This window comes from Danio aesculapii, chromosome 7 (assembly GCF_903798145.1).
Source record: "Danio aesculapii chromosome 7, fDanAes4.1, whole genome shotgun sequence".
Classification (NCBI taxonomy): domain Eukaryota; kingdom Metazoa; phylum Chordata; class Actinopteri; order Cypriniformes; family Danionidae; genus Danio; species Danio aesculapii.
Genome location: NC_079441.1, coordinates 26,722,780 through 26,749,720, shown reverse-complemented (window position 1 = coordinate 26,749,720; position 26,941 = coordinate 26,722,780).

Genomic DNA, 26,941 nt, shown 5'->3' with positions numbered 1-26,941 from the left:
TTTTAAGTGAAATGCTAATGGTCTAATCCAATTCAGTGATCTATGCTAAGTTAAAGTACTGTCAACAGGCCCAGAGATCATCTAAATGAATTCAAAAATAGTACTTTCAACTCTATTGTTAAAAAAAGTGGAATGTTCTTTAAATATGGGAAGAAGAATAGTGATATGTCATTATAGTGACCTTTAAATAAAAAAAAGTCCTGAAGTTTTTGAAATAAAATAAAAGTCATGAGTAGACACTAGTTTCTGTCAGTGTTCAGTATTGCATAGTGTGTGTATTGCACGTTACATTACAGCAAACCAGTTGAAATCAGTCACTTGTTGGTAACAATAGCACATCATCACTCTCAGCTGGAGTGTTTGAGCTTCTCAGCCATGCTTCTATCATCTGACCCTCAACTATTCAACCAGCTATAGATGTCTTTTAAAAAGCTCCTGCATTGGTGCAGATGAAATGAAAAACAGATTAGCAACCAGCCAGCGCCAAGAGTGTAGCTTTGGCTGGTGGCGCTTGAGTTATTGGGCCTTTTCACACCTAATGAAACAACATTTAGCACTGCTGCTGATTACACACTCTCAAATCACCAAATAGGACAATTTAGCAGCCACAGCTGAAAAACAGTCAATTTTACAAAAACCAAAACATCAGTGGAAAAAATGTCAAAAAGTATGCAGAAGCAGGGAATGGTTCAAACATTTCCCAAACACTGGAAATCATAATAATCTGTGGGAAATGTACTATAATTTAGCCATTTTGCACAAAATAATGCAAACTACTGTGAGAATATTTTAGTCATATATTATATGATTATATTGACTATGATTGTAAAATGTTCTCATGAAAACTTACAGTTAGTTGTAAGATATGCCAAAACATACCGTTAATGCAACTCCATGTTGGCCTTTCAAATAAGATCAAATGTATTTTTTCATTAACCAATTGAGTTTTAGGATATGAAATGATATGCACCTCCAACATAAGTGAGTCCATAAGGATGAAGATTAATTGCTACAAGTAACAAGAGCAACTACTAGAGGAAACTGTGATGTACAATTTAGACATCCTACATTAGCGCAATCTGTTATTTCATTATTGGAATTCATATGCTTATTGAATAATATTGAAAGACTTAAAACATGGTGTTATAAAACATAAATATCACCTAACATTTAAATACAAACTAACAATAAAAGGAAAAAAGGGTAACACTTTAGTTCAAGTACGAATTCCCACTATTAAGTACTGGCTTATAACCAGCCTACTATTAAGATATTAACTGTTTATTAGCATATCATGTGGCATCCCTAAGCCTACTTATTATATCTAAACTCAACTACCACCTTACTATTAATAACCACCAAATTAGTAGTTTATTGAGTTAGAAGTCTAAAGCCCTGGTCCGATCACATGATTTTGTCTTGATTTTGGCATGATTTCCCTGATGGAGGGTGACATGGGAGTTGTAAGCAACAAATGTGCGTCATGACACAAGATTCAATCATTTCTTCTCGTGTAATAAGGCATAGTTTACGACAGCTGATACCATATCTGTGACGTCTCTTGACACCCTCACAGAAAGTCTAGCATGTTTAATTTTTTTCCCCAATCTTCATGACGAGTTCCGTCACGTGGGAGTTATATCCGCAGGTGCTGCCGTCAATACATGGGTCAGGTCAAAAAATAGGCAGCATATTAACTCATGAGTGGGTCGCGGGTGGACAAGATCAATCATTGGTTATGCAAACTTTAACTAATTTCTCTAAAATATTAAAGTGTTTTAAGCAATTTTAATTGACAGACTGGCAAAAATATGCAGACATCTTTAATGTCACAACCAGTTTCTGAGTTCTCTCATCTTTCAACCCAAGTTTGTTCCTCTGAGGTAATCCGGAAACATGTTCAACTCATTAAACTAATTTAATGGAATATTTTTGTCATTAATAATGAAAAGTTTAATATAAGTTTCTGGGAAACTGTGACTATTTCAAGACAACCAGCAAGACTGGTTTTGAAGCACTTCACCTCAGATGTAATTCGTTATTCTGGTTTATCTAGTAAATAACTGACAAACAAAAATACATTACAATTAATATACAATTATACCAAACGAAATTTTTTTCTAAAAGATATTTTTTTTCCAAAGAAAAATATATGAATAACATTTTTGTTTGTGCTCGTCTGAGTGCTCAACTGAGCAGGTCAATGATTTGTTAAAAATAACCATTTAATTAATGCTTCGTTGTAATTGTTGTATCACAAACCTCTGTCATATATTAGCTAAGTTTTTAATATGTCATTATTTTAAATATTATGTCTTGAACATCTAAATAATGTAGCCTAGTTGTCTGCAAGCATGTGTGTTTAATGAAATTGACATAAGACAAAAAAATCCCCATTAAATTTAAGATAAGAAATGCTATTATAGCAACACTTGTGACTGCTTTGGGAAGTAATACTTGTCGTAGACGTCACAGAATGACTGATCGTGAAGGAACATGTAGTCTGGCACATTTGTTACCCATGATGAGACAAGAATTTATGAAGATAAAATTTAATAATCTGACATAGTGATTTTCATAACTGACAATAAAAATCATGTGATCTGACCGGGGCTTAGGTTAATGGTTTGTCGATAGTGAGAAATGAAGGTCAAGTTTTCATGAAGATAAAATCGCATAATCAGACATAGTGACTTTCGTAACCGACAATAAAAATCTTGTGATCTGACAGGGGTTAAGTTGATTGTTTGTTGATAGTGAGAATTGCACCTTAAAGTTTGACCGAATGTCAAACTTGAGTAACACTTTAGTTTAAGTATCAATTTTCACTATTACCTAGTGCCTCATTACCTGCCAATTATTAAGACTGTCTGTTTATTACTTACAAATTACATATTATGCATGATCTTATTCTACATCCCTGTACCCAATACTTAAGCTTAACTACTACCTTAATAATTATTAATAAGCAGCAAATTAGGGGTTTATTGAGGCACTAGTAATAGTTAATGGTTTATGTTAACTGTACCTAGAAATAAAGTGCGACCCATACATGTATAAAGACATAATTGGTATAAAAAATTGCCGGATAATCAAATTTGAATATTTGGACCAAATACATAACACACATGTAGAAAACTAGATTGATGAATAGTACATATTAATTTCAGCCTGAATTTTTTAAGGCGCAGGCAACTCTAAGCAGAGCAGTGTAGCATCAGTGACAGTATAGAGACCAAAGACTGAAGAATAAAGAGCTGGATTATATTTACAAAGCGAACGCATGATGTGTGTCAAACAACGCAGTCACCGGAGCATGCAATTAAGACTACATCAGTGTCTCATTCATTATTTGATAATCAAGTCTAATCACTTTAACCTTCACTACAGGGCCTTTATCGCTAGACACATCGCACTTCCTTTGAAAATCATATTTAACCAAGGCGAGGAATCATTTCCTGTCACTTTGTTCAATTAAATTTCAAAGCAAATCATGTCCTTTCAGGTGTAGATTGTTCAGCGAGATGTTCTGTCATCAGATCTTCTGCTGTCTGGAAATGTGACGCTTTAAAGAGAAGGATAATCAGGCTGGGCCGATGCACAAGCTCTCTGTTTATAATGATGTTTCCAGAAATCTATCTATTGCTCCTGAACTGTAATTAAACTTTCAGAGAATCGCCTGCTTCAACAGTTTCTCCAAACCCGTGTCAAGTACTTATCACACCATTGATTTGTCTTGTGCAGCCTCCAGCCTTTTGAGAGCTGTGAGCTCACATTTCCTGGAGCTGTATATGCTTTCACTGAGTGATCTAATTTTTAATTTGCAAAAAAATGTAGATATATTGCACATGCACTATTTCTTAATATAGTTTAAATCTGGGCTCTTTTTTACAGCGGTTGTTCAGCAAGAGATTTCACTTCATTTTGATAATCCTGTTTAGACATTCTGCTGACCATACAGGAGGTAACTCTCACTATAGCGTTAGTAAAATAAATTGAAATGAACTTGCAAAGTACTGTAACTTATGGTTAGTAGAAGGTCTGTTTTGGGACCATCAAAATAAATGTTTAGCTAATTTTTACTTTTAATGCCCGCTAGTTGGCTTGTAGTAGAATAGTTGAATTTTATTTAATAAACTAGCTTAGCATTAGAGGTTAGTACAATAAAATACATGTACTGTAGTACTGTAAAATCTCCAGTTCCACCACATCCCAAAGTGCTTTATTGGATTGAGTTCTGGTGACTGTGGAGGTCATATGAGTACAGGGAACTCATTGTCATGTTCAAGAAACCAGTCTGAGATGATTTGCGCTTTATGACATGGTGCGTTATCCTGCTGGAATTAAACATCAGAAGATTGGTACACTGTGGTTATAAAGAGTATATACAATACTCAGGTGGCTGTGGCATTGACACAATGCTCAATTGGTACTAATGGGCCCAAAGTGTGTCAAGAAAATATCCCCCACACCATTACACCACCACCTCCAGCCTGAATCGTTGATACAAGGCAGGATGGAGCCATGCTTTCATGTTGTTGACGCCAAATTCTGACCCTACTATCCGAATGTTGCAGCAGAAATCGAGACTCACCAGACCAGGCAACGTTTTTCCAATCTTCTATTGTCCAATTTTGGTGAGCCTGTGCAAATTGCAGCCTCAGTTTCCTGTTCTTAGCTGACAGGAGTGGCACCCAGTGTGGTCTTCTACTGCTGTAGCCCACATGCTTCAAGGTTGGACGTGTTGTGTGTTCAGAGATGCTCTTCTGCATATCTTGGTTGTAACGAGTGGTGATTTGAGTTACTGTTGCCTTTCTATCAGCTCAAACCAGTCTCTCCATTCTACTCTGACCTCTGGCATCAACAAGGCATTTGCGCCCACAGAACTGCCGCTCACTGTATATTTTCTCTTTTTCGGACCATTCTCTGTAAACCCTAGAGATGGTTGTGCCTGACAATCCCAGTAGATCAGCAGTTTCTGAAATACTCAGACCAGCCCGTCTGGCACCAAAAACCATGCCACATTCAAAGTCACTTAAATCACCTTTCTTTCCCATTCTGATGCTTCATTTAAACTGCAGCAGATTGTCTTGACCATGACTACATGCCTAAATGCATTGAGTTGCTGCCATGTGATTGGCTGATTAGAAATTTGCATTAACAAGCAGTTGGGCAGGTGTATATATATATATATATATATATATATATATATATATATATATATATATAATGTGAGCTCACAGCTCAATTTAAAATATATATGAAGTTTTTTGTTTTTATTATATTCATACTGTAGATTTAGTTTTTATGCCTGGGTTCCATTGACCCATTGAACCTGACAATCAGACTTTAAACATAAATTATTCATTATTATTATTATATATTATTATTATACATTTTCTAAACAATTCATAATTTAAATCAGATCAACATGCAGTTCCCAGCAAATTTAAAATAGGCATGAACTGGTAAAAATGTACAATATCAATGCACATGAAATTAGCTCGGATAAAAGCATCTGCTAAATGTGTACATGTAAAAGAAAGCACCTTTAGAGGCTGAATAACCATTTGCAGCTGCCTTAAACCATAAAATTGATCCTAGTTGAATTGATCCACCGCAAACATCACAAATATAACAGAAATTTGGAGCACTTATTTTGTACACCAGAGCAGTAAAACTTTGTATACATGTTCAAAATACTAAATTTGTCAATCTTATTATCTTAATATTTTTGGACCCGGAATATAATAGTTTAGTGATTTATTTTGCAGTCAATTTTGGGTAGTTGTTTTGATGGCTGCTCGATCATTTTAGAACCATATTATAATCATTTCTGCAACAGTCCAGAGACACTGGCTGACTGTCCAGAGTTTTTTTCCTCCCCCAACCTCTTTTTTCATGCTTCAAGTTCCAGTTCTTGCAAGTGCATGCACTGCTTTTCTTTCCTCTTTCATTTGAGTTTGACCCCTACTTTCGGTACTTCCGAGTGGGCTTCATTAAATGCCTCTCTGCTTCTCTCTCCACACACACACACATGCACAGATATGCCGTCTCTCTCTCACTTAGTGGGTTGAAACATTACAAAAGGGAAAGCTTCCAGTGAGCAATTCTCAGCGGAGAAGGTGACCCCAACTTTGGGGAGAGAAAGAACCTGAGAATAATAGCAAATGAAGCCAGGGACGCATTAATGGGCAGACGCCGACGCCAAGATCGGAGGGCCTTCCTAATCTGACTGACATGTATATTAATACTCAGCACTTTTCTTGAATCAGGGGGTGAAAATGAGAGAAGGAGAAAAAAAATATGAATATTCATCCTCATTTATATTTCAAGGCATTTGCAGTCCTGCGGGAGGCCAGCGCTGCTTTTGACCAATTTCCATCCCCATTACAGAAATGACAGCCTTCACTCCTGGGCCCTGACAGAGGTCTGGCCCGGTGCACAGGAGGTCCGGTGAGGAGGGAGTCGGCGCCTGTTCCCAGCTGTCCACAAACACTCATTAACAGAGGAAAATATCCAATGGAATCTCTGTGAGAATTTTTAATCACACAAAGGCCCTGCTAATTAGGCAGCTGATGGGGCATGGAGAGCACAAGGACGAATTCTTTAAACAAAGGACTGGAAACTTTAGGAGCTTTAATTACTCGGGCAAAGAGTTCATTCCTGAACTGGAGAGCACATCATTCCACTAATGAGACCAAGTGGCAGCACATATTAGTGAGAAGTAATGTGGAAAGTTCAATTATATTGTGCTTTTGGAGCTCCCCCCCTGACACCCTCCCGCTCCTCGCGTCGGCCGTGCACACATGTTAGACAAAGATCCAGCTGGGGAGAAGTGGAAAGGGGGTGGACACGTAATGGCTGGCACCGGGTCTCCATTCTTCACATGTAGCTTGGCAGGCTTGATCGTCTTAATTGCCCATTAGAATGTTCTCCTGTTTGAAAATGAATATCATTACAGTCCCTGGTTTGGTCTCCACCGGAGACAAAGACTTATTGCAATTTGTCATTCAATACTTGCTGTACGCATGTGGAATTCCAAACACACAATGGATGACTAATTTGCAGTAACTGGGCCCCGGAAACTTATGAAAGAGAGAGAGAGAGCGAGAGATAATTAAGGTGCCCTCGTTATTGAAAAATAAAATTATCTCTTTTTTTTTAATTCCTCTCCGAGAGCAAATATCTATTATGAAACTAAATAAATTTACATCGCTCTGTCTCCTGGATACAGCAAACATTGGAAAACAAATCATGGCTCTCTACGCAAACGCCTCCTTATAAAACATCGCTAATGAAAGCTCAAAGCTACGTGCACTATGACTGTTACTACTGGGAAATGTGGGTTAATGACACTCTTGTGCGTCCTGTAAATACATTAAACACATAGTGTTGTAACGTGAGGGCAAACCACAAATTAGCACTACTACATGAACCATAAAACTAATACGGAACTTTTTCCATATAACTGCCTGGGAAGGATATGGGAATGGGAAAGAGGTTGACACACACATATTATTGGTCTCTTGCTAAATGATGTAGAGTGACACGGTACTACTATTTTTTGTACAATGCAAAATAGCAGCATATGAAGAGTTCAGTTACAAGAACCTCTAAGTGCCGTTTGAAATTTCCATTGAAAATGAGCATTATTCTCAGCCTCCTTTGTTTATGTTGAGTTATTTCACTTTGAAAACAATGAAAAGAACTTAGAACTTTTTAGTTTTCAGAAATTATGTAATACATTGAGTAGGCCTATTAAAGAGTTCAATTCCATAAAATTAGATTTAAGTAAAATTCTGTGAAAAAAAAGCTAATTAACACTTCATATATCACTCTTTTAAAATGTAGGAATGTTAAGAGGTTCAATAACCATTATACAGAGATTATGTCAACCCATCTCTGGGAAACATCCACACACACTCATTCACACACATACACTACGGACAATTTAGCCTACCCAATTCACCTGTACCGCATGTCTTTAGACTGTGGGGGAAACCGGAGCACCCGGAGGAAACCCACACGAACGCAGCGAGAACATGCAAACTCCACACAGAAACGCCAACTGACCCAGCCAAGGCTCGAACCAGCGACCTTCTTGCTGTGAGGCGACAGCACTACCTACTGCGCCACATTATTTGCATTGAACAGGGCTTCCTGTATGAAATTTGTACAAAAAATATGCTAAATGAATAAAAAAGAAACAAGTAAAAAAAAAGAAAATGGTCAAACTTGCTCTACAACAGTTTGCATGACTATACAGACAAAGCAGAATAATATAATAAGAAAACATCAGTTTGCAACATCAAGCAGCAAAACAAGCTGTTTTTAAAGTCTAAAAATACGTAATTGGAGGTAAATGAGACCGGAAGTCTCAAAAGATTGAAATGGCTGCGCCCACTCGTACACGAAGAATAAGGTGAAAAGAAGTAATGAAAAAAGCTATTTGTTTTTAGATAAAACATTTAATAAAGAGTGAGTGTTATGTCAAATGCTTAAGATTGAGCTGGCAAACCAGATAAAAGATGTGAGTCAACAAAAGAGTAATAATATTTCACAACATAAATGTAACCATGGTGAATCCATAAAACAAATACAGAGAATGGCAATTTAATCAACCAGCAAAATATTAAATAACCAATAACACAAACAATTCAATAATTATCACACTGTATGTGGCTAACCAATGTTGAGGTCATGGTTTTATATCCCTGGGAATCATTAGCTGACAGAATGTACCATATACCTTGAGTTCAATGTCACTTTGTAAATGTCTGGCAAATGCATACTGTTAATGTGAACCAAAAATGAGTCATTAGCCATACTGTATTACTGATGTATTTGCAGGAAATAATGGACAGTTAAAATCTCATAACGTCTAGCTGAAAGGGCAATTTATAGAACCTTCACCTGTGTCAAAGATCATCTTCCAAATGTCCAATCCACCCATTGCGTTAGGAAAGCCCTATATACCAATTATGGCATGCAGCAAGTAAATTCTCCGTGAAATAAACGGCTAATGGAAAATAGAGGGGCGCCAGCATGTTCCAGAGCTAGTGGGCTGCTGAAGCAGAGAGGGCTGGCCTTGCCTGTGGGCTTAATGTCAGTCGTAGCACAAACGAGGGTGTATGACTAACAGATCTCTCCTCTCATTGTCAGGTTTCTCTTCATTTTCCCGGGAGAAGTCTTTTGTGGGAGTAATTCCCTCGCTTTCTATGTCGGAGCGGCTCTCTTCCCTCGCTGACCTCTTCTCTAATGATGTCATGTCCCTATGAAGGCAGGTCTGACTGTTAATGCCAGCTGGCAAACTACAGTCATTTTCAACTTCTTTTTCGGGGTCAGACTAGCCGCGTCAAGATTCGCTCTCATTTCTGCTGTACTTTTCTAATAGCTCTGGGACAAATGAGAACACTGCTGTCATTATTGCATTTGTTTCTAATCCGTTCAGCTCTATTTGAAACAATCTAACCGTTTTTGTTGTCTGTCTAACGAAATCTTGTAGTATGTCACGGTAAAAAAACTTGCCCGAGTCGTCCACTCATTCCCCCTGCAGCTTTCGGAGCCCATCGAGAATAGTCTGACCAGCGAAGACCGAGTGGGGCAACCATATTGATTTTCCTCCCAGAGGTACTGTCTACCTCATGTGTTTGTTTCTTTTCACCCCGCGCACTTGCTTTATCTACAAGGAGTCAGATCGATAGAGATGCTTCTTTACTCACTTGTTCCAGCTTTATAAAAACACATTTCTGTTTTAAAACCCCTTAAGCACTCTGCTGAATCGAGCCTTCATCATTCCTCCAGTGGTTCAAATAATTTGGGTTTGAATGACTGACGTGTGTAATTGCACACAGTTCCTGAAGAGAGTAAGTCCTGATGAGTATATTTGTCGAGGGCTGTCAAAAACTAGAGGAAATGTGTTGAGAATATCAGCCTTTATATTTAGGCCGGGCAATAAATATTTTTATCATGGCCGGGCAAATTTCTAATTTCTATTTATTTACAGTATGCCTTCTGAACCATTAAAATAACATACTTAAATTACATTAGGTATATAACGTCAATCAAGGCTTCTCAAAGTCAGGTATTTAATCCGGACCTCACTCCATTTTGTATTGCAAGACCATGAGTAAAAGATTCAAATTGTGGATTTCCGTCATTGATAAATGCACAAACCTTGTAAATCAACAGTTTAGTTGTTTGTATTTTTGTTTAAAAAATACGGGCTGAAATAAAATCGAAGGTCAAAATATTAATAGTTTTCCTGCGTGACTCTGTTGTCATGAGATCCATTGATCATACGAGGCTTCATGTGATCGTGTGTGCTAATTACGTGCACACCTTCTTAATGCACCGCTGTAAAGCGATCATTTGAATGGATGAAGATGTCGATAAAGAAAACGTGATGAAGAGAATCGACAGTTCAAAATTGAATGGACAGATAAGTATGCGTTTATTTTGCCTTGTTGAGCTGCGCATCAATGGATTTGCTCTTCAGTATTTGGACTTTCAGCAGTAAATATTAAACCACACTGAACTAAACGAAACTGAACTGAACTCAAACTTAAACTGACACTGTTCCAATTCACTATAATCTTTTATGTGATGCTGCTTTGACACAATCTACATTGTAAAAGTGCTATAGAAATAAAGATTAATTGAATTTTGAATGGCAGTATCCACAAAATACAGATATAAGGACCACAATACCAAGTTTTCATTACACACCTTTTGTATTTTTCCCTTTTTTTTGGAGAGAGGTCTGGATAGAGACGTGGTGCAGTTAGACGTGCTGCATGCAATGCTTTTTAATGCCCACACCTAACCCCACCCCTCACAGTGACGACACTAGCTCCATTGAGTGCATTGTGTCTGACATTGCATCACTGAGATATGCAATCTCAGCTTGCATCATCGTGGCTGCATCCAGATACTATTGGGCCAGGGGCGGATTGGCCATCTGGCAAATGCCAGAAGGGCCGGACCATTTTTGTAAATGTGGGCCAGTCAGGTTTTATTTATTTAATTTTTTTAAATATGTGTTGTTTTTACATGCAGGCAGCATTTATCTCTTGCAAGATGTGAATATTATTATGATGATGATGAGGATAGTAATAATAATAATAATATTATTAGGGCGACGCAGTTGCGCAGTAGGTAGTGCTGTCGCCTCACAGCAAGAAGGTCGCTGGTTCGAGCCTCGGCTGGGTCAGTTCGAGTTTCTGTGTGGAGTTTGGATGTTCTCTATCTGCGTTCGTGTGGGTTTCCTCCGGGTGCTCCAGTTTCCCCCACAGTCCAAAGACATGCAGTACAGGTGAATTGGTAAGGCTAAATTGTCCGTAGTGTGTGAGTGAGTGTGTATTGATGTTTCCCAGAGATGGGTTGTGGCTCGAAGGGCATCCAATGCGTGAAACATGTGCTGGATAAGTTGGCGGTTCACTCCGCTGTGGCGATCCCGGATTAATGAAGGGGCTAAGCCGAAAAGAAAATGAATAAATGATGAATATTATTATTAGCCGGCTGGTTTCGAGATTGGGGCCGATCCAATCAGAGGTTACGTGGACGTAATGAAAATCTGGCAAAGAATGTCAAACAAATATTAAGTGCAACACAAGCTAATTGTCAGAGATGGAATATCTATTACATATCTATTACATATGGTACTGCTTGTATTATTTCACTATCTGTACACCAATATAAGTAGTGACTGTGCGAGTCCGTGGGTGGGCCTTTGTCAGTGTGGTAATGTGGGCTGGTGTGGCTACAGTGGCAGAGCTGAATTTTTGTCCCCTATATTGGGCCTACCTTTTGTTGTGTTTTGTAGAAAAATGCACTTATATTAGTGGTTTTCCCACATTACCAATGTATTTAATGTGTTTTGAATGCAAATGCCACTTTATTTCAAGAAAAATAAACAGTGTTGACTTGTGATGCATGTTATGGATGTTTATTAAAACACGTTATGTAACATCAATTGTTCCAGACCTTTGAACCTAATAAAAACTCACATTTGGACCTTTTAATGTACACATTAAGAACCCCTGATGTACCTGTAAATAAATCTACTTTCCCATTAAATAATTATTGTTTCAAAGCAGCTTTACAAAAGGTGCACATTGTTGCATTACGATCGAATTAAGTTAAAGTTACAATCAAGTATAAGTTTTTGTATACAAACAAATTTACCCTGCAATTTTTAAGTAACACTTTACTTGAAGGGGGCTTGGAAGTAATTTGATACTTAATTATATGACTGTCTGCATTCCTTTATAATCATGACCTAACAGATGTCATGAATATGAAGGACATTTGACATCATTAAGTGTCATTTGCTCAATTATGTCATTTTAAATGCAAAGTTGACATTGTTTGAGATGACACTTGACAAACAAATACATCATAACCTGTCTTTGTTATAACAACTTGACATTACCAAGACATCAAAACCTGTAATAAATCAGACTGTCATGAGGTTATTATAAGTGTCATGAATTTTATAAACTTTATTAATATTTCTCAAATAATATTGCAAGAATATTACTATTATATAATACTATGCTTTCTTTCAACTACTGTGAAGTGGTACAAATTGAGTGTGTCCTTGAAATGTTATTCAATATTAATCATGCTGTTATAAATTGAGAAACATTAATGACAAATTAATTTAGTTCAACTGAAAAAAGTCATAAGAAAAATGTTCATAATGCAATTATAATGGCCTCATGTTTATGACAGATTTATGACAAGTTATATTGTCTTGGTAATGTAAATTGATCACGACAGAGACCAAGACAGGTTATTTAGTTGTTTATATCAAAGAAATGTCAAACAATGTCATCATTTGTTATAAATTTGTTGACAATGTCAACATTTAAAATTACATACTGAGTGGATGACACTTAATCACAGTTGTCATAAGCATGCATAAACTCTCATTTATATTCATGACATGTGATTATAAAGGTGTCGTGACACCTCTTCAAGTAATGGGTTACCCACTTGTTTGCTACTTAAATTTCAAATCAGCACTTGAACCAGAATTTAAAAGACATTTACAGTTAAATTATACGCAAATCTGTCTCTTAGAACTTGCAAATGCAAAATTCCTGTGCAGCAGTGGGCTCCATATGTGCGAACACTGTACTCGGTCCTCGGCGTAACACCCACCAACATGATTTATGCCTGCAATTTGAGATCATTACTTAATAATTAGGAGGCTTAAAACCTTGTTAAATGTCAGCATGGCTGTATTTTATTAAATCTACCCACAGATGGTACAATTTACACATTCACATCAGAATTCCCGTCTTTATGCATGCGGTGAAATATGGTCTGCTTTAATAAGACAGTATTTTCATTGCATTGATCAATAAATCTTGGGCTCTAGTGTAGCCAAAGCCACTGAGGCCGTTTAAAAAACTTACAGTCAAAGTTATACAAGAGAACCTTGACTGTAAGGCCTGAAAGTTTGCTTTGTTTACAAAGCTCCAATGCCCTCCTTCTCCTCGCCCCCCGCTGGCTCTGTTTAGCTGTCTGCGCATTGGAGGCTCGGTGCTGATACACCCGTTTTGTGACAGGGGGTGCTCTACTTTGAATTAAAGGGCTCTGATTGATAAGGCGGTTGAAGGTAAATCTGCTCCCGCTAATTGTCTTTCAAATGCCCTCATTAATCAAAGCCGAGCCGGAGCTGTGATGGCCGGCCCTGTCAGCCGCTCCTCGTCTGGACGCTAACCTCCCAGCATGATGCCTGCCTCCTCCCTTCTCTCCTCACGGAGCTCGCCGCAGCGGAGGATCATGGGCCGTTGGTCACGCACCTGCCTTCAGCGGAGACAGGTGCTGACCGCCCCTCTGCCACCACACTGGCCCCTGAGACCAATTTAACAAGCACTTAAAGATTCATGGCTTTGAAAAAGGGGGGAAATGGGGGCAGCATATGATAACAGGAATAAACATGTTTAATTAGCTCCTTATATACATTATTTATTTATCTACCTGCGCTCTGATTAATTCATATAGTGTTTGCGCTTCACAAAGGGGAGCGAGAGGGGCTTTTTTGGTATTCACAGCATCTGCTGGGATGCCTTTGTAGTGCGCTTTGCAGTGCAGTCTCTCCCTGATTGTGGTTTGGGGGGCTGGTTCTGCACCTCCTTTCCTGTCGTCCTGGGATGCGTGCATCAGATGTGGGAAGAGCTCTGGGAAGGGGGAGTCAGGGGGGATTTAGCAACTCGGTCCCACAATGAAATGGCTAGGTGGATTAGAGTTTAATGTATGCGGCATGCCCAGCTTTACATAGACTTGTTTGTGAATTTCCTGACAGGTAGCGACTCCCCCGGTTTTCTTTGAGAACTGGGCATACATTTTCATGGAGCCGCTAATCAAAGGGAAGTAGTGGAAAATGACGGGTGCCATACAGTTTGCCCAATCAAAGAGAGAGACCCGGGCTCCTCTCCACATCTCTACACATCTGATGATGACACTCTTACCCAGGCATCTGCCATGATTTTACTGCATCAGATATATGCCTTCACCTATGCTACTATTGTAAGTTGTTTGGGACTTTGGTCAGATGGTATGGTCCATTGTCATAAATATGGACACTTGAGCAAACATCTTCAGTTTAATCAAGACACCACACTTTACATTCTCTAAACAAACAAATTCTCAATGTCAATGGATCCTAACTTTTTGCATGAATCCCTGAGTGTCCTTGGTGCTCTCTGCACAGACACTATTGCCTGGTCAAGTGGGGCTCTCCAGCCCAGACTCTTGACAAAGAGGGAATCAGTGGAAAGGTGGGAGTTTTGCTGAGAAGGCTTGGAGTGACACGTACACTCACACCCGCTCCCCTCTGTAATCCCTGACTCCTGAAGACCTCCAGACGCCCTCCTCTCATAATGACACGGCTATCAAACCCAATTGCTGTGGCTCAGACTCAAGGCAGTGCATTAAATGCCTTAGAGTCTGATTGCTTCTTCAGAATCAAGTGTCTGTGTACTTGCTGTCGTTTCCACAGCCTTTACAGGCTGCAGTCAGGGCCTAGTGGAGTTTGGAGTACTAAGGAAAGCCGACCACTTCTTCATCTAGCCTACATGCATGGTTAAATATTCCTCCTTTTACAAAATTTGTCAAAGATAGTCATATATTTGAATACTGCACATTTACTCAGACTGGACGTTCTCATTCTTATAAGTGTCAAAGTTGTTTTATTTATTATGCTTGTGTATTGTAGTCAGTACCATTGTGAGTACTACATTACCATATGACACAACAGTGCGTTGGGAGACCCAAATTAAAGTTCTTTTGACTTTTGGTGATAATTCCCAGCAAACAATTTTGTGTTTAATAGACATCTAATAGACATCTAAACATGGACAGCTTGGCTAAAACAAGGCTAAACTTGGTCTGTCAGTGAAATCTAATAGACATCTAAGAATAGCCCAAAACTACACTAATGATCTCCTAACTTGACCCAGGATTTAATGATGATCCAAATAATGATCCAAATTTTGATCAGAGAAGAAGTTGTTTAGCAAAAAAGTCTTCACCAAAGAGCATGCATTTAGCAAAGTCATCCTCGGCGGTGTTAAGATCGATACCGAAGACAGTGAAGACGTTTTAGCCAGAGGACGCAGATTATCAAGGTTAATTCCATGGGGACGGGAGCGATAGCATGATCTGCCATGGCCTATATAGTAGAATCCAAATCTTGGCACCAAGGGAGGACAGGACGGAGCCAGCGGAAGGCTGGGTGAACAGGATCTATTGGGCACCAGGCGAGCGATCCACCATGAAGTGAAGCCTCGAAGCAGTCCCCGCAACACCTATCCCGTAGAAATGTTTTTAACTTTTGAGAAAAGCCTCCACAAATGTTGCATTTCCTCCTCTGTTTTCAGCGTTTGAAATGGATTAGCCGGAGACATAGAAAGTTAGGTACAGCGTCAGTTTTGTTGTTGCGATTGTTCATAAAACATGTTTCGCTAACAGTGTTCAAAGTAGTAGCCATAACTACCTCTTTTATAGCGAGAAGAGCATCACAGTCAAATTAAAATGATACAACTATTTAAAGGCAATAAACACAATACAAACAATGAAAACAACAGTAAAACAGAAGGACAAGAGTGTGGCAATTTATCTAACAAGCCTCCTGCTAGCACAGTAAAACATCAGCCCAAATAATCTGCCATTCACACATTAGCTTTCAAACTTAAACTCGCATTACAAATTCCCGGCCGTTGTAAGTTCAATACTATCCTATGTGTGTGTGTAAGATGGAGTGCAGTGTCAGGGTTTGGGCATGGGTTGAAAAACGGCCGTACTTACAGTGTAATCATGAACGCTGTCAGGCTCGTCCACAGTGTGTGTGCGTGTGGGTAGAGGGAGACTTATGGAGATGAAGCAGGGCCGATGGGAAGATCTTTCCACCTGGATATTTATTAACCATGCTGCTGACAGTAATGAGCACTGAACAGGTGGGCTGGGACACACAGATCACAAAGTTGGGGCATGGACGAGGAGGGGGGCAGCGTGGAGACAATGGCAGATAGTGGAAAGAAGTTCGACCCCTTGCTGCTACCATGAGAAAGAGAGTCGGGAGTGAGCGTACACCCACACGCTTCAGCATTCACGGTCAAACTTAGAAACACAGACGCGTAGCGCTGCCTGTTCGGCTTTGTTCTTCCTGCACACATACACACGAACACCTGGTGCAATTAGGCAAATGTGGCCATGGCTGTGGTGGAGGGGAATAATAACAACAGTGAACTGCTCTATATAAATCACGCTATGACCAAAACCATGCTATTTGTGTCTGACTACATTCATAATGTATGATGCACTCCAACAGACAAGCCCTATACGGATTTGAACTGGAAGGATGGTGTAATAACAAATGCTTGCGGTGTCTTGGCATATATTTCAAATAGTATGCGAGCCATTTCTGGTGTGAAGCCTCCATGTCAGTCCAATCAGATCGCATAGAAGTCACGCAGCAAGCAAACGAGCGTCGGCGAATCGCCTCTGACACACCTGGAGGGGGAAGATGTCATAAACACATTATCATTACCTACAAAACTGCTGAAGCCGACACGCGGAGCAAAAACAAACAATAACAGCAATAATACAAATACACTCTGCTGCCCAGGTGACAAGGCCGTGTAACATTCATTCCTAGTAATGAGACCTCTGGAATATGGACGACGTATTAATCTGAGTCAGGATTTTCGTGATGGGAAGTGGCTCGGGGACAAGCCTGAGAACACCGATTTCGGTTTGGCGAGGAGCTGAGCTTGTCTTATTAAGACCTGAGTGAGGCTAATCAGCTGTGTCACTTAATGCTGAACAGATGTGCACTACAAAGGAAACGACGGAGGCTTCCGCCAACCCGAGGTGCGTCTGCGGGGGAGGAGAAAGGAAAGTAGGAGAGCGAGAGCGTGCCAATGATTCTGATGTCTGATGAAGGCACCCTTAACGGGATCTTGACGTTTAGACCCAATGTGGGCTTAGAAGGCAAAGAGATAGAAGACCACGTAAGACAGCTGCTGTCACAACAGCCTCACCGATGAGTCAGATCTGGCTGTGAGTGACAGGCTGACACTGACAGGACTCGACTAAATGGCACATGGAAGAATTTATCTAACTAATCCAAAGTCTCTCATGTACACAATCCCATCTGGCGTTATGATGCTAAATAGCCATCAGGTTAGTGGTAAAACTACAGGTTTGTGGCCACTATGGATATGCTTATCAGCTGATGACCTCCAGTATAAATCATAGGTTAAAAAACACTGCTAATGAGGTACTGTAGACATGACCTGTTTTAATAACCCATCACTCAAAGTTTAGAAAGCATTTTTTTACTATGTTACTGCGTCGAATTCTTTCTTTCCAGAACTAAATCCCTCTTGGGCTTTTCACACTGCACTCAAACCCAGGTATTTTTTTTTAAATCTGCTTTTAAAGAGAGAAAGAGTTCACCTGAAAATGAAAATTCTGTCATCATTTACTCACCCTCCTGTCATCCCAGACCTGTGAGACTGACTTTCTTCTGTGGAACTCAAAAGAAGATTAAAAGATGATGTATTTTTCATTTTTTTGGGTTAACTAACTCTTTAATGGTTAAATGCTTCACACATTTTAAAAGTGAAATGATACTAGTGATGTGGCAATTTTTAATTTAGATTTTACTCTTAAAGGTGCTGTATGTAAGTTTTTGATTCTTCTAAAGCATAAAAAAGCATAATATGTTTGCAGCTACTGTATTTAAGAAACATGCCAAGTGAACATTCTTGTTTATCTGAAAAACAATGCTAAAGTTAGATATTCTGCATTGAAAATATGAGTTATGTGCCAGAACGGCTGTGTTTGTTTCGGTCCCTTTAAGCCACCCAATGGCATTTTAGCCAATTATATTTCAGCACCCCGGTTTGCCTTGGTGGAAAACAGCGTATTTCATTCATTTTGTTAGGAAGTTTCTTAAAGTGTGCATCAGTGACCAAAATGCGGTGGACAGTAGAGTTCCACATGAGGTTATTAATTAGCAAATAAAATAAATATTATGAACGTAAACATTAGGTGAGCAGGTGACATTATAACCCTGTGTCCTAACAACGCGCTACATGAGGAGATTTGCAGTGATGAGCAATTTGGCTGTTTGTACCAAACGAAACACAACAAAAATTTAAATACAGCATTCAGAAAGCACAGAATATGCACTTAACTGCAATCCAACTAAATGGTAAATTTTATAATCTCATTAATACACATTAAACCTCTTTAACATTATTAAATGTACATTCTGAATCACTCATATGTGTTGGCTTGCACAGTCACAGTTCTAAAGTTCAATTTCAAATGGTTTATTTTATTTTCAAGATCTGAGGCGAACTATCTGCAGCTGCTTTTAGTAGTATGTAAATGTAAAATGGCATTTAAACTCACATTGTTAGCAATTAACACTGAAAATGTTAGTGAGCTGTATCTGAGGTAAATCTTGTTGTTCAGCTGCAAGAAATAGAAGCTGTTTCTAATATATAAATTTCAGGTGTTGGTTAGAACTCCATTTAATGTGGAAAATATTTCTTCTATCATGTGTCGTTGCTTTTATTTAGAACACCACTTAAATCAGCCTTAAAACACATCTGTTGGTGTCATAAATCTGGTAACTTGCGCTTGCATGTGTTTTGAACCAGGCGTGCAATACCTAGTTCAACCACTGGGTGTCAAACTTACATACTGCACATATAAAAACAACTGCTCATTGTTGGTTCAATGAAGATCCTTTATTTATTTATTTATTTATTTATTTATTTATTTATTTATTTATTTATTTATTAAAATGAAGAGTTCCTTGGGAAACCAAAAAAAGGTTCCTCTAAATGGTCTGAAAAGTCCATGACAGCCTGGATTCTTTAGTAATATATGAACTAAATGCGTAAAACAAGAATATATTTTGAAACATTGTCTATACAATGAAAGTCAGTGGGGACTGAAACAACAGTGAGTGGATCCCACTGACTTAGCATGTCAAGTCACCTTTATTTCTAAAGTGTTTGCACAATAAAAATCATGTCAAAACAGCTTTACAGGTCCAAAACTTTTACATAACTTTTTAAATAAAACTGACAATATGAATGCTAAGTTAACCAGGATTTAAAAGAACACAATTAGGAATTGGCTCAATTTACAAAGTATCTAGATCATCTAGAGTTAAACAGTTTGGTTTTACCACTTTTGAATTCATTCAGCTCATCTCCGGGTTTGGCGGGAGCACTTTGAGCTTAGCTTTAGACAAGTCATTGAATCAGATTAGACTATTCGCATCTTGCTCAAAAAATCTAAGAGGTAATTTTGCTATTTAAAATCTTGACTTCTCTGTAGTTATACGTTTATACATAACATAATATCATTGTTTCTGATTATTTGACTTGAATAATTAGATTTTTTCTAATATAATTTTTCCTCCTTGATTATTACACCACAATGAGAGGATAGTTTCTAGCCATATTGGCTTAGAAAACAGCAACTTTTAATATCCCATCAGTCTTAGTGCATGACGTTACTACAGAAGAGTCCAGCTTTAAATAGGAAAGTTATCAAAAGTCTTTTCTGAGCGAGATGCTAATGCAGGGGTTCCCAAACCCGGTCCTGGAGGGCAGGTGTCTTGCAATGTTTGGTTCCAACCCCAATCAGACACACCTTGGCTAGCTAATCAAGTTCTTACTAGGCTGTTTAGAAACATCCATGCAGATGTGTTAAGGCAAGTTGGAGATAAAATCTGCAGGACACTGGCCATTTAGGACCAAGTTTGGACACCCCTGTGGTAATTGTTTAATCTAATTCAATGATATTATGCTAAGCTTATCTAAAACTGCTTCTTCCAGACCCAGAGATTGGCTGAATAGATTTAAAAATGGTAAAACTCAACTCTGTTTAACTCTTGTTGACCGTATGAGCCTATTTTCAAAAAAAGTGGAGTGTTCCTTTAATATATTATTTTCTTTTTTGTTCAAAACCAAAATAACCAAGAAAAACTACAACAGACCATAAATGTGAAAGTGCTATGGAAAGTATTCGACTGATTACACTGTTGTAGTTTCTTTGCTAACTCACCTGCCTGACTATTAGAACAACTCGACAAGCTCCAGGCACAGGACAGCGCTCTCATTGCCCATGAAGTCTGACTTATTCCCCATCACGCCTTCAATAATGGATGACCCTGAGCAGATAGGAACCTGCCAAGTCTCTCTAACTGTACCGGAGCCTCTGCTAGTGGCCCTAAGGGAAATCAAATACACTACACACACACACGCTCGCACACAAAAACCACATAATGAGGGTCCACTGGGTGCTTGGACACTAATCCCAGACAACATTTACAGTCAGGAAGTTAACAATGCTTTTAAATTAACACTGAAGGAATTACATCTTTTGGCTTGAAATACAGGCTATACTTTGCGATAAGACTAGCGATGGAAGCTAGAAACTGTTGACACATGATTACAATCCTCTTACCGCATTCATTTACAGGTCAGAAATACTTATGTGTTCATATTTGGAGACAATTACGGCAACCGTGGAAATCTCAAGCAACGGATCAAGCCTTAGTTTTTTACATATTTCCAATTTAACAGATTTTAAGGTCACTATTGTGTCTGCTAAAAGAACTATCACAATATTGGAGGATTAAACTTTAGCTTGGTGCAACTTCAAGCCTTTCTGGGAAAACATTTTCCATTATTATCACTGTAGCTCAGGCCAGTGTGAAATACCACTCTTTTAATTTGATCACTGTGCTTTTTACACAATGACTGCACATCTGCAATCTAAGAAAACAGCAGCTAAAATCAAAGTGAAGCTGACTACTCTAATCTGTTCAACTCCAGCAAAAGCTCCTCCTCAGCAGCACAGATGGGTGGAATTAAAGCTGCATCAGCTCGCGAACAATGAGTCTTGAAGCATGTGGTATCGCTCAGATTAATTAGGTCTAAACTTTACTTTAAACGTGAATCTATATTAAAACAGCCAATGCCATGTGTCTCTCATGCTGTCCCTAAAAACGGGACACTTAAAGAGGCATAAAAGCAACGGGAAAGCCAAGAAAGTAGTTAATGCTCCCTTGGTCCCTCCACTACGCTTCATAATGCATGACGGAGCCATCCAGAGCACTTAAAAACATATAGTGATTTGAGTGACAAAGATCTCATCTATTTTTCAGCCACACACATTGACTTCAGCAGGAGACTGAGTGAGTAATCAGTCCAGAGCTGCAGTGATAATTAGAAATGTGTTGCCGGCCAATTCAGTCTTGGATCTCTTCGCAAATTAGCCTCATTTTGAGCTTCTGTGTTTGTGAAAGTGAGAAAGAGAGAGAGAAAGAGGGAGAGAGAGAGAGAGAGAGAGAGAGAGAGAGAGAGGAGAGAGAGAGAGAGAGAGAGAGAGAGAGAGAGAGAGAGAGAGAAAGAGAGCTCAGGTGCTCAGCTGAATAACTCTCACTGTTTTCAAGTTAGCAATGTATTATTTTACTGGCACCTTTAAATCTGAATCTCATGATACATGCAAGTGTTACAGAATAATAGACGGAAGTTCATTCATGTTTCTTCAAACTATGAGTCCCCTCAAGATTTATTTATCAACTGAATATGTAGGCGGAAAACAAATAAATAACATTTATTATAAAGGCAAAATTTTTATTTTGGTAAAATAAATAAGATAGTATGGTAATATGGGTGTTCACAAGACTGTCATGACATCTTTATAATCAAGACATGACACATCATGAATATTGAGATGTTATGCATGCTTATGACAACTGTCATGAAGTGTCTACGCTCAGTTTTGTGATTTTAAATGCAAAGATGACATTGTTTGAGATGTCTTTGTTATGACAACTTGGCATAACCAAATAAATCACCACCTGTCTTTGTCATGACATGCATTAAGTAGTTAGTCAAGCATGATTTTTTTAGTCAAGGAGCATGTTTTTTCCCCAAGGGAGCAAGGAAACTTGACATTACCAAGACAACATAATTCGTAACTCATAAACATGATTGTCATAAGGCCATTATAATTGTGTCATGACTCTTTTTCTGAGCACTTTTTTCCAGTAGAGCAACCTGAATTTGTCATTAAAAAACAATAAATCACTTTATAACATCGTTGTTAATATTTAATTTTAATAACAAATTCCATTTGTTCAATAAGGTTAAGAAAAATATTAATGAGGCTGTTAAAAAAATCCATGACACAATAATAACAGCTTCTTGACAATCATGTTTATGACAGATTTATGACAATTTATGTTGTTTTGACAATGTTAAGTTGTCATGATAGACAGGTTATGATATATTTGTGTCAAGTTGTCATAACAAAGACATCTCAAACAATGACAACATTGCTTTTAAAATGACATAATTGAGCTAATGACAGTCCTGTCAAGACCCCCATTCAAGTGAAGTATTACCCAATAAATTTGCACAATATACATTTTCAGTTGAAGGTACACTTCTTTGGAACAGCCTGCTGATTGAAATAAAAAGGCAAACAGTTTACACATATTTCAATGAGAGTTGAAAAAGTGGTTTAAACTAAATCAGGTTATCACTGTTATACAGTATTTGTATTGGTAATGTATTTTTCATATGTATATTATATTATAAGATACTTGTACGGTTTTAGTAAAAAAAAGCCTAACCAGGGACTAAGGCTGCAAATTAGCCTTTGGCTAAAAGCCTATATGTTAATCCTATATCACCTGCTTTAAATATATTATATTATTATATATAAATATTATTGTACGGCATTGTCCCTGTTAAATGAACCTACTACTACTACTACTACTACTAATAATAATAAATGAGTAAATGTATTTATTTATTTATTTACTTATTTATTTATACCCAGTTTATATTATTATAGTTATACAAGTACATTTCTAGAAGTTAATTATGAATTATATTTTTATGAATCCATAAATGTGTATTTATCCATACATAATTTAACATAAGTATATTTATGTGAATATATGCAAGTAATTGTATATAATTTAATGAATGAATAAACATGTGGCCTATTAAAATTTACATGACTTAAAAAAATTTATGTGAAAGAATAAACCACGTATTTGCTAAAAAAGTTGTACAATTAGTAAAGATAAACCTTTTTTAAAATATGTGGGAGAAATAAGCATTCACAATGTGTGTATTTGAACCACACCTTTAACAGATTATTTGCTTTAGAACTGAACTATATAAAAATATATATATCATGAGGCTTGAAACTTGTTTTTGTCTCTCTTTTCAAAATGAAGAGAATTATTATCAAAATGTCAAATTATTTTTTATGAAATAAAAATGCATGATGATCACTGGCTGTCAAGTTTAGTTGTGATTTTGCTTGCAATGTATTATGTTAAAAAAATAAAACTGCTAATCTAATAAATTTAAAGAAACCACTAAGTAGTTTTCTTTGTGAGACATTGTTCCTTCTCAAAACAAACAATAAAGTCAGAGACATGACCACCCTGAAAATGAAACGAGGATTAGAGCAGAACTTTAATGCGGAGTAGAAGAATTGCACTAATGCTTTTCTTAAAGCTTTTTCACATGTATTAGCTATGAGAAGTTTCTGATCTAAGAAAATGACCTATTGCTACAAAGGAACTGAGTCATTTCTCCAATTGTCCTGATGAAAGCTCAGATCCTGAGGCGCTGCTCTGCCAATTCTACTCGCCGCACTCGATTCACAGATGCATTATTAAAAATACTTTCATGCACTTTGCAGCATCTGCTGGAGCTTTCAGCATATAATCCAGTCATGTTATAGAATCGTATTGAGCAACTGTCAAATGAATTTGCCTAATGCAGCTTCAAAATGTATTCTGTCACTAGTAATTGCCCACTTGCCAGCTGTTTGTCAACCTCCCTCTTTGTTGTGTCACGATGAGAGGGATTCAAGCTTTAAATTAGCGCTTCTCGTGCTGTTTGCCCATAAAATATTTTCTGACAGTGCGGCTCTGCGTGATGCATCCTTCCCGCTCTTAAAAAAAAAAAAGTCGGACAACTGTCTGATGCAGTCTTAAAAAAACTTCACTTTTAAACCCCTCAAGTGTTTGATTTTTGATTTTTTTCAAGCAACAGCCTCATCGGTGGTCATTTTTGGTGCATATCTATCAAGCAGATCCTGCATTATTTCAGGAAAAAATAGAAAAGATATTTAAAAATAGAAAAGATATCTAGAAAAATATTTTTAGCTTTTCATAAAGTGATTTTGTTTTTCAGACTAATGTAAAGAAAATTTCCAAAATGCAATTAGAAGTGTATCTGTCATGCTTTATCAAATCGTGTCTGTAGATTTCATTAACAATACTTATTTTTAAAGCTGCTTCCTCAAAAGTTATAATTCAAAGTCATAATTCTCCACCTCAGCAGAACTTCTCAGCAGAACAGTTCTGTCTGGTTCTCGAATCTGATTGGTTGATAGCCGTGAGATATTAAAGTAATATCAAAACTCGTACAGCCTCTTCACCCTTGTAAATTAGGGTACTTTCACACCTGTAGATTGATTGTTTTGTTCCGAAACAGGGATTAAAATTGTTACAATGTTGCTCTTTGTTCTTGATGTGGTTCGCTTTCACACTGCAAAGTTTCTAAATGGACCAAAATAGGTAAAACAAGTCACATGCGAGTAAACTCTTATCACATTGATCAGAATAATTTATGATGATGAGCAATAAGACATTATAAGTAAAAGACTGCGCTTTAATTTTGAATGGTGACATCCACAGACATTGTCACCAAATATAAATCAGAGGTAAGACTTTCCCATACGTAGCTGTTGGCTAGAATTATGCGGATAAACAGCTCTCGTTAATAGTTCAGCATGCTTTCACTTTCTTATTTGACATGAAATGCACATTTACCAGTAGGAATGATGACATCCTGCCCTAATCACAATTCTCTCTTCATATAGCCGTATATATCGTCACCTTAGAATTATAAGGTTCTATCTGACATTTTTGTCAAAATTGAGTTATTGACATATTCTTATTAAATGATAACTTATTTACATTATTGTATGTTTTTTATAAGTTGTTTACATTTTAAGACTTTTTATTTAAAAAATAAAATAAAAAGCAAGATGGCGCCGATGACGAGGGCCGCCTTCGTGTCGTGCTCTTCAGTAGTGTTTGTGTTTTTGTTAGTTTGTCCTGTCTCGAGTCATATTCCTACAATTAGTTTCACCAGAGACGAATTGTTGGACATTCGGGCACATACACCACCAAATATTTTTCCATACCTGGATTTATCTGATGTTCTGTTGGACATTGTAGTCGGAGAAGCCGCAGTGCTACTCAAATGCTTTCAAGCGCGCAGACGAGGAAAGTGTGCAGGCACGCTTGTGAAACTCAGACAGCGTGGATTTTGGACCGCGTTGCCTAGCATTTATCTGGCAAATCTCCACTCTCTACCCAACAAAATAGACGAACTCATTCTGCTCTCTCAGACAAACAGGGATTTTCTGCATTCAGCTGCTCTGTGTTTCAGGGAAACCTTGCTGATCAACACCATACCGGACAACGCGCTTCACCTACCGGGCTATCAGCTGTTCAGAGCGGATCGCGACTAAGAATCAACGCGGAAATCGCGCGGTGGCGGGACGTGCTTTTACATCAATGAAAGGTGGTGTACAGATGTAACAGTTTTAAAGAAGATGTGCTGTCCAGATCTCGAAGCACTGTTTATTAACTGTAAGCCTTTTTACTCCCTGCGCGAGTTCTGCTCGTTCATCCTCGTCAGTGTTTACATTCCTCCGCACGCGCACGCGAGCCTGGCAATACAGAAACTAGCTGATCAGATCACGGTGATAGAGCAGCAACACCCGGACTTTTAATCATTCTCTGGGATTTTAACAAAGCAAGACTATCCCGTGAACTGCCAAAATATAGACAGCATGTTCCATGTCCCACAAGAGACAGTAATATATTGGATCACTGCTATACCACAATAAAGGATGCCACATGCCTGGCAAGCAGCTATTGGTTAACATAATGTACTTTTGAGGCTTTTTTAGATGAAAATGTAGTTGTTTAGATTGCAACTATGTAATTTATTTATAAGGACATTGCCTATTTTAAATAATTGTTATTTCAGAGATGCAACGTGTTGGCATCCATCAGCCTGTCATACTGAGCAGAACAAAGACGGTTGATGTTCCACCACAAAATAGAGACAGAGACCGCATAATAAGTCTTTAGAGGAGAAAAACTCAGCGTAATTTAAAACTACAGCTGATTAAATCATTATAAAATTGATAAGTGATATCATAAGTCGATCTCTCTCTTTTGTATGTTGTAGTGCTGTATTTATACCATAGTAATCTGGTAGTTTGCTTTGCTTTGGCTTGTTCAAGGTTAACTATTGTGATCTCCCGATCTGTCTCTAGA